The sequence below is a fragment of the Fundulus heteroclitus genome, unplaced genomic scaffold, assembly GCF_011125445.2.
Source record: "Fundulus heteroclitus isolate FHET01 unplaced genomic scaffold, MU-UCD_Fhet_4.1 scaffold_758, whole genome shotgun sequence".
Taxonomy (NCBI): Eukaryota; Metazoa; Chordata; class Actinopteri; order Cyprinodontiformes; family Fundulidae; genus Fundulus; species Fundulus heteroclitus.
This window is the reverse complement of record NW_023397206.1, coordinates 1-10,042: the sequence shown is the minus strand read 5'-3', so window position 1 is coordinate 10,042 and position 10,042 is coordinate 1. Positions and strand designations below refer to the sequence as shown.

The window sequence follows — 10,042 nt, the reverse complement described above, 5'->3', positions numbered from 1 at the left end:
TCCTAGAGTTATTTGTTAGACATACCTTTCTTGGAGCTTTTTTAAGACCGTGACCGTTTCTTAAAAAAAAAAGAAAATACCTGCCCTAAACATTTTATACAAACGGTTGAAATATACAATTTTATTTTAAAAGTATTCGCACTTTACCTTCAAAAGCTTAGAAGCAAAGGAAAGAAATAATAGAAACGAAATTTAGTGCATCGTCCACCAAATTTTCCAACGGTCATCCTCGTCTCTCCCGATGTAAGACTCCATTACCCATAATACTTAGCGGTCTAACTTCAGTCATGTGATTCAGCCGATGACCAAGAAGCTTGCTTCGACAACAAACATTATCGTGTTGTACTGTATGTCGGATGCCCTCTTCTCGAATCGTCGGTTTTCATTCCTCTTAGCTAACATGCATGTGAAGTTTTGAGGTAAAATAACGGCCAAACATAACGCTGTTTATAAACACAATGGCGGAAGTGGAGGAGCAGGTAAGCTAGCAGGCTAATTTTAATGCATTTTTTCTTTACACTTCATCATTGTATTATAGAGTTTATTCGATTAAAATAATGTATTGATGTTTTTTAAAAATATTCACTTTGATATGCATTTGATTTGGAGTACGTAAAAAGAAAAATCCGTGTTGCTATTGCTATATTATCTTAAGATTTCAGTAATTCTCTCAAATTCAGCCCAAAATCAAAAGTATTTATCACCTGATCTTGCACTGCAAAGTTTGTTTGCTTAAAGGAACTCAGGATGTTTCGTTTTTTATCCAGGAAAGGAAGCAGAGTGGGGAATTCACAGATGAATCTGAGGTAAGACTCATCATTACATCATTTTGTACTGATGGTTTTTTTTTTCTTTCTCCTCTCAAAAACAGAAACTGGGGAAATGAGTGTTAGAGTAGTTTGGTCTAAGCTTATATATATAGAGAGGATAAAATAACATAAGGCAAACATGTCAGGCAGTTGCACCAGTATGCCGGCACAGAAATGCATCAACAACATGTTGTTAATGTCAGAGGTGTGCATAGTTCTGTCAAGCCTGGGTGATTTTTAGCTCATAGGTTGCGCTGTGTCCACCGAAAGGAGTGCAATACATCAACACAGCTTGATCCCTGAAGGATCTTTGTCAGAGTTTGAGGGGTGTCAAACACTCATGAATTACAGATGGTTTTCCAGATCTTTCAACGTTATGACTGAACTTTGGCATGTTACAGTGCACCTGAGCTTCGGAGAATCACACATGGGCTAAATAAAACATGACTTCCTACACGGCAGTCATGGGAGGAAGCTGATTTTTATGTTACTTCACAGGACGCAGAGAATAAAGTAAATTGTTAAAGGGCTCGCCACATTGTATGCTTCTCTGAAGCGGATTATCGTGAGCTAAAGGAAAGAATGAAAATCCTTAAATGAAGTCCCCCTTGTTGGTTGTTTTTGTGAATCGTGTTGACTGCTGTAGGATGTAATCCAGTCGATTCTGAAGGATGATGTTTCTCCTACCAAGTAGATGCTCTGTGTGGAGTGTTTATCGCATTATGCCTGGCTTTGGGTTTGCTCTTTTCGCTTCAAATTATTTTATTCTTTATTTTAAACCTAACTTAAAAGTGGTTGTTGGTTGCTGATGTCAATAAAGGTTTGGATTTGTATTACTAGTGAGTGAAGTTAGCTTCTGTGCTAACATTTTTGTTGTTACTAAAAAAAAAAAAACAGACGTGCAAAGATGGTATCTTTTCAAAACTTGACGTTTCCTCCTAGGGCTGGACGATATATATATAAAAAAAGCATATCAATAAAATAGAAATCATATTGATCGATATCGATAATTATCAACAAATTCAAAATATATGTTCTAAGTGCAGCCCTGGTCGTTTTATGTTGTTGCTTAGCGACCTATTTGTAGATACAGAACACACAAACACTGAATTCAAATTCAACCCTTTATTCAACCAACTTTTTACCAAAACTGCATGTTTTTTAAAAAGAAAAAAAGAATGTGTGCTCTCTGAACTCTTTGAAGGGGGCGGAGCTTCCCGGGCCTGCGTTGTGATTGGTTGGGAGGATTGATTGACTGAAATATTGAAACTTTTATTCTATTGAATTTTGTATTGACCCTTTTTTTTTTGTATTATCGATATACGTCTATGGATTGATTATATATCGTTACTGAATTATCGTCTAGCCCTAGTTCCTCCACAGATTACCTGTGGGATTGAGATCTTAACTAACGAGGCCTCTCAACCCCCCTTAATGTGATTCTCGCTTAGCCATCCTGATGATATCTTTGGATCGTCATCATATTAGAAGACCCATCCAGGGTCCATCTTTGATGCTGTAGTTGAGAGAAGAAGAAAATTCTTATCTGAGGTTTAATGGAACATGGTCCCCAAAGTTGTCCTGCCCATTGTACTAGAAGGCGGTCCCAAAGCGCAGTGTTTCTTTTGGGATGCTGTACATTTGGACAGATTCAGTGTTTATCGTTCAACCAGTGCATTGAGTCGTGTGGATGCCAATTTTGCTCTCGTCTAACCATGACCCTTTCTCTCAAGCCTTCTTTGAATCATTTATATCGGCGGTGCAATCATTTTTGCACCCTCAATATGGCCTGTATGTGTACCTTTTTAATAGCAAAGGAATACAAGAACGATTTGAATGCTGCTACTTCGACTGGTTAAATTTTAATGAGCAATTTTATTACACTGCTATGAACATAAAATCACATTTTGGACGCAATATAGATTCTTAGCTCCAACCTCTTAAACGTTTCAGGGCTATGCTTATCTTGTCTGACACGCTCTCATATCAAGTTAGAAGTCATCGGATAATCAGGAACGGTTTCAGCAAAGTGCATTTATATACATTATGACATTTTAGACCCATATTATGTTATGTCTTTGCCAGTGGATGTAGCGTCTGAATGGGATAAACATATTAGATATTGTGAGGTTTTTTTAATTACAAAGTAGAAAACATTTGCATCTAAAGACTGTAGCAACACTCGAAACACCTGTATTTGCTAACAAACGCGTTTCGGCTCGCGGCCTTCATCGGAGTCGTTACAAAACGCCGAACTGTTTGGGTTTGAATTAATAAGAAAATAGATATATAAGTCTTTACTGGTCATGTTAATGGCTTTCATGTAGTTCAAGATTATTAGTATGAAAAAAAAAATTTGTGTTCCTGTGATTGCTATGTGTAATTGTTACAATGAACTGTTACAATTGGGAATGAACTACATTTAGATGATGATTTCCCCCTTTAAAGGTATACTATGCAACCGGGGTTGATTTTCCAGCGAGGCTCCCTCCAGAGGGCGAAAGTAAAAGTGCACTGTCGTAAAGATGCTCAGCTGTTCTGGTTTCTCCGTCAAGCCAGGCGTGGTTGTTTTGAGCTTAGCAGACAGGCGAACGCAACGAAAAGTAAAAAAAACGGCAGTACAAACAATGAGTAACACAGTGAAGGTATGAACATCAAGCTTCCCGCAGCGCTATCTTGGCGAGGCGATCGCCCTCGCCAAACCTCACGCTACCGCATCGCCAACATTCTAAATAAATAAATAAATAAATAAATAATAATAATAATAATAATAATAATAATAATAATAATAATTATTATTATTATTATTATTATTATTATTATTATTATTATTATTATTATTAATAAAAAAACAACTCGATATGCTTGCATGTTTATTTGACGTTAACACGCGGTTCTTTGTTGTTGCTTTCGCGCGTGCATATAGTGAATGGCAGGGCAAAAACACATGGAGTTCTCGCCGTAAAGCAAGACCGACTCTCGCGGTCTTGCACGAGACTTCTGAGCCTGTGTGTGCGGGCCGAAGGCTCTTGCAATTGCAAGTACGGTATTTCCCCCACCGACCACCAGGGCGGCCGAGAAAACCTTTGTTCGACCTGAAATGACTCATTTAATCATCCAAAACGGTATGGAACACATTAATTAACTGAAAAATGTTGCATAGTATGCCTTTAAGTTTGAAGCAGAACCACTCGCCCCACCCCTTTTTTTTGCTGATTGGTCAGCCTGTTTATGTGTGATTGGTTCATTTGATTTATTTTCTACCCAAACTGTTTGGTGATCTGCAAGGACCCTGACGACGACACCGAGCCGAAAACACATTGGTCTGCTAATGAAGTTGCTTCCTAGTATCTGCTGCAGTCTTTACCATAAACAGACCTACAGTATGTACCCCTCTAAGCACGCTGGGAGTCGGTGAATCTGTATAATCTGATTGAACTTGATTTTGTAAAGTGCCTTGAGATGACATGTTTCATTATTTGGCGCTATATAAATAAAATTGAATTGAATTGAATCTCTGAAGACCGTGGAATTGTAGTCACGTAATTTCCATTAATGTTTCCCTATGAAAGTATTTGCATCAGTGTTGTTTGTCCCTCTGCTTGGTCAGACTTGCATGTTATACCCGACACAGACGGCCGGTGGGCCTTCATGCCACCTTATCGTGGGAAACATCTCCTCTATCTGTGACGGATGTAATCCTTCTGTCCTCTTTATGCGTAACTACGGCTGGGCAAGAAAATTTATTCTATCAATTAATTAGGCGCCCGCCTATGCATTGAAAATGCATGGCGGAGGCCTTATGCTATGCACCTAATAAGGGTTTCTTTAATATTATATTATTATTGCTTTTTATTCTTCCGTCACCGTCAATACAGCCCGAACCGTAGGCTGTACCCCCACAAACTATATATCAAAACGTGCGTCTCGACGCCGCAAAGTGTGCTATTTGTACTTGACGCCATTTAAAGTTACCGTGGTGACAAAATTAACCAAAAACCACTTCTCAAAAACCACTTCCTAGACACAGTTGACCCTCTCAAAATGCAGAGCTCAGCATGGCACTTTTTTTTGGTACAGGGGTTTAGGTTGTTGGGCTGGTGCACCAAAGGTCGCAGGGTTCGCAACCCGCTTGGGGTACCGAATATTTTTTTTTCTTTTTTACAGGTAACAAATAAATAATTTGAACAACTGATATAAATGAATGAATGATGAAAAAATTGCAACAGCAAGAACTACCCCCCGGCCCAATACAGCACCACTCACCTGTGGGAAATGGCACTACACACCATTTTTGTCAAATGTTGAGTTCTGGGCCCAGATTTGGTGAGGCTTAGTTGCTAAAGGAGGCCGATTCTGACACATGGCCCCTTTAGTGAGCTTTGGTGACATTAAGTATTGGCACCCCAACACACCATTTTTGTCAAATGTTGAGTTCTGGGCCCAGATTTGGTGAGGCTTAGTTGCTAAGGAGGCCAAAGTGAGCTTTGGTGACATTAAGTATTGGCACCCTTTTTGAGGAACTTCCCAGTACAGGATTTGGACCAAACTAACAGAGTACAATCACCCGGTGATACTGGACACAACCATGTTAGCGGCTAACGCTTAGCATGTTGCTAACCAGAAGTAGCTCTAGGAAGGTCTCACCAACTTCTGCTTCACAGAGTTTGTACTTCCTTTAGTAGTTTGTAATGCCTTTAACATTTCTATTCACATATTTCATTTTTTCATGCTACATTGAAGTATTTAATAATGTTTTAATAACACCAATTTTCCATGCTGCTTGGATGCAGACCTTCTCCTGTCGGCTGGTTTTGATGAAGACAAATCCTTTTCACACTCAGAAGATTTGATTTAAAATCCCCAAGTGATAAAAGCCTACGACCAAGGAACTCGGAAGCTTTGCCTTTGACGGTTACGCGCACCACCAGGCGGGCGCCTTCTTCAACTTCTTCAGAAGTTGAACGATTCTAGTTAGAATTTGCAACTCATGATGATTTAATTTTTGGAACATTGAGGTTTTATTTGTTTTTGCCAATGCACTCTCTTTGGGCTTCCTGGAAACTTTAGCCCATATCAGTCCTGAAAGGGGAAGTTGTTTTGGTAATGGCATGCAATGTTGAATCTATGTTTATGAAAATATGTTAAAATAGTTTAAAGAGGAAACCTTTTTACCCGAGGCACTTTAATTTACGCATTTATTTGTTTTATTAAGTTAGTTTGAAGTTACACGAGTGAAGCAAAACCTGTTCTTAGATGCGTAATATCACTTGCAGCAAACGTTTTGTGTTATATTTTAATTTCTTACTATGGCGTAGTCTACCGTCTTGTTTTAGAAGCATGTTTTGAAGCTTGTATTTAATTGCACTTTGAATTCAAGACGAGATAATTGAAATAAAATTATGTTTTTCAAATGTACTTTTTCTATGAAACAAAAGGGAAAAAAATTATTTGGTTTAAAAAAAATGTATAAATAATTTAAGCCATATCGTCCAGCCCTACCTTGGACATCAGCGTGATTGTTTAAACTGAGAGGCAAGAAAAACGGGCATAAACAGTTGCAACACGAAACCCAGTTCTGTAGACGAAACAAAAAGCAGCTTACAAGAGACGGCAAAAACTTTTAAAATGAGTATTTTCTCTGTGGGGATGAAGTTTGCCTTTGTTGTTTGAAACGCCTTTGAAACCCGTGACAAATGCCCTCGCATCAGAAATCTCACAAACCAGAATACACAGGAAATAGCCTAGATATGGCGTTGTTGAGTGGGGAAGGATTGTTTTTGAAAATAACATTTTTTCCACGCTATTGTCCCCCACCTCCAAGCCAGGAGCACATAATGGCAGACAATGTTTTGAGTTGATGCACCCTCTGGGCAGCCACAGACTGTGCAGCATTGGTTATAAACCGAATTATGAGTAATATTCAAGCTGTGACCGGCCTCCAATGTGGACTCATGCTGGAAAGTGTAACACAGTAGAATACCTTAAGTTTGTCTTATGAAAACAATAAATGCATGTATTTCACTGGGGATAAGCAGCGGCAAAAAAAGAAAAGGAGAAATAAAAAAAGAGAGAGGATTCTTTGTCATGAAGAATTTCTTGCAAAAATAACGTTCTCTCTTTTCCAAAACAGTTCATTTATACTCGGTGACTTCTGTTGATAGCAGCAAAGAAACATGTTTTTTCATTACCTTGTTTTTAAAGATTGCTCACGATTGATGGATAAAGAAATCAGTTGGAAAAAGTCAAAAACATGTATTTATCGGTCTTAAACTGATATGTTGTTGTTTTTTTCCCAATAAATGACAACAACACGGCCCCATGTCACACATCATACATGGAATTTGTAAAAACAAATTTCTTTTATCAAAATTAGCTTTTTTTTCTTCCCACTACATTTGTATAGACACTAAAATGTAATTTTTACCTCCCTAATGTTAAAACTACATCACAGGTTTCACCGTCTACAGGCTACTCTTTAAGTTTGGTGTTTTCAAAAAACGACACCTGTGCATTATTTGTACAGAAAAATAACTAAATACAAGTTCTGTAGATGGTCTTCAAACTAAAGCATGTCACTGAAGAAACGAATGGTTGAAATTCCCTGACAGTAGGAATGAAAAGTTATTGGATGCAGATTTTACAAAACAGAACAATGTTAGCGATCTGAAGCAAAAGCATTTAAAGTGAAAACATGATCTAATAAGCTAAATAAAAATGTGAAATGCTGCTAAAATAATATGTTGCTGAAGATAAAATTATAAACGGTGTCGCTTTAGTAGCGTCGTTTATAAAGTGACGTATTTAGATTTTGATGCACAGACGTGTAAGACAAACTCACTGTTAAAATCAAAATAATATTAGACCACACAACTGTGGTGCTGTGGGCGGAGCAGTGGCCTCGCCATGTGAAAGTTGTGGTTAGACTCTTGTCGCGTGACGATGTGCCACTGGGCAAGGCACTCAACCCTAAGTTACCTGCTAATATGTGTGAGTGGTCGGTATGTCTAGAAGCAGCTATACTAGCTCAGCCTATTTACCAGAACTCTTGAGTTTTTAAATAGAGATGCTTTTTTATTTTATTTTTTTTTTAAATAGTAAATGAAAAGAAATAAAATAATTCATGAGATCTGACAAAGTCGGAAGTGTAAAGGTAAAACTTTAAAGACAGCGATAGCCGTTAATAAAAAAATAATATTATCCATTTTTTTTTAACAAAGTTTAAAATGTAAATCGCTACTATAAACAAAAACGTCGGCCTTTATGTAGCAGTTGCTCCGAATCAAACATGGTTAGTGCTGCGACTCGTATGCGATGCTACACGTTACGCTAAACTTTAAAAATGGCAGTGGCCCCCATCATGCTGTGGGAATGGTTTTATTCACCAGTCTAAGGAAAGCTGGCCAGAGGCGGTGGGAAGATGGACAAACCTGGGAACACTGCAAAAACGGAACTAAAAATAAGTAAATTTCCTGAAATGAGTGTATTTGTCCTTCATTTAAGCAGGTAAATGAGACTATTTGCCAATGGAATGAGATTTTTGCACTTAAAATAGGAACAACTCATCTCCATAGTCTTATTTAGAGGGCAGAATATCTAAATATCTTATTTTGGGGTCAAAATACTAATTCTATTGGCAGATAATCTTATTTACCTGCTCAAATCAAGGACAAATACACTAATTTCAAGAAAATTTGACTTATTTTTAGTTCCGTTTTTGCAGTAAAGAACCCCTGGCAGAGAGTACAGATATCTGAGACCGGGGCGAGGTTCACCTTCCAGAAGGACAACGACCCTAACGCTCAGCTTGAGCTAGGCTACACCGGTTTCACTCAAGGCACATTCTTCCTGGACCAAGACCTACATTTTAGTCAGAATAGTCAGCAAGAGCCGATATTTGACGTTCCTGGGCGCTCCGCAGAGAGTAAAAAGCAGAGAAGATGGGCCACAGATGTTCTTCTCTAGATGTGCAACGCTGGTTGAGACCTACCCTTAAAAATGCAGCTTCCTCTTACATTCCCAACAATATGCTGGTGAAGATTCTCAGTCATCCAGGTCGTGGTCATTCCAAAAAAAGTAAAAACAAAGCAACTGGACCTGTTTCTGTAGTTGAAGACGTTTCGCTTCCTCTCCAGGAAGCTGAAGCTTCTCAATTCAAAAAGTCTGGAGTAATGTGGATTACCAAGCTTTATACTACTGCCCAAACAAAGGCCTTGTAATGGCTTAGATAACATGCAAATTCACAGAAACAAGTCCACCCCTTAGTAATGTGGAGTACCAAGCTAAGACAGATGGTTTGAAAGGGGTGTGAAGGAAGCCATCTACGTTAAGAGAGAAAAAACAACCTTAAACAGAGGAGGAGGCTTTAGGTTCCAACTCTCAAAAACTTACAATACAGCTATAGGATTAATTTCAGCCAGCCAATCACCTCAATTCTCACCCTCATATGGGCGATCAAAACATCGTTCCTTTAAGCCAGGCCAATAACGACCCTAACGACTCCTCCTAAAGAGGAGTGGACCAGTTTTCGGTTCAATCTGCTGGTTAATGGCTTTAACGACCGCCCATACTAAGGGGTGGACCTGTTTCGGTTGAATTTGCATGTTATCTAAGCCATTACAAGGCCTTTGTTTGGCAGTAGTATAAAGCTTGGTACTCGTCATTACTCCAGACTTTTTGAATTGAGAAAGCTTCCTGGAGAGGAAGTGAAACGTCTTCAACTACGGAAAACAAGTCCAGTTGCTTTGATTTTTATTTTTTTGGAATTCCCAACAATAAAAACACAAAGATGGTTCTGGTTATAATGTGGCAACCTGTTAAAAAAAAAAAAAAAAAAAAAAGGAGGTTGTGAATACTTTAGCAGGGCAGTGTACATAAAGGCCGTACTGAAATGTTACCACTCCCGTGTAAGCAGCACCGTCTCCCGGAGCGTCTGCCGTTGTTGTTTTTTTGTTTTTTTTTTTGAACACGGGGATGCTAAATATGGACACCTTGTGTATTCCATCTCACCGCACGGACCACTTTCCAGTCGGCTCTCTGAAAGTTTTAGAGGTGACCCTGTTGTAATGACTACCTTTCTAAGAGCGCGTTTCAGCGAGGGCCCCGTCTTCTGTCTCCACCAGGAGGAGGACAGCGAGGAGGAGCCCAAGCTGAAGTACGAGAGGCTCTCCAACGGGGTGACTGAAATCCTCCAGAACGACGCAGCCAGCTGTATGACCGTCCACGACAAGGTA

The 10,042-nt window shown here is 38.9% G+C and overlaps 1 long non-coding RNA gene across 1 annotated transcript; it reads left to right on the top strand.

The window, feature by feature from the left end:
• The first annotated feature begins 272 nt into the window (after positions 1-272).
• On the top strand, positions 273-10,039 carry LOC118561930. The gene is made up of 3 exons (XR_004930377.1): positions 273-479; positions 768-806; positions 9,932-10,039. It is a non-coding gene; the product is annotated as an uncharacterized LOC118561930 (long non-coding RNA).
• The last annotated feature ends 3 nt before the right edge of the window (positions 10,040-10,042 follow it).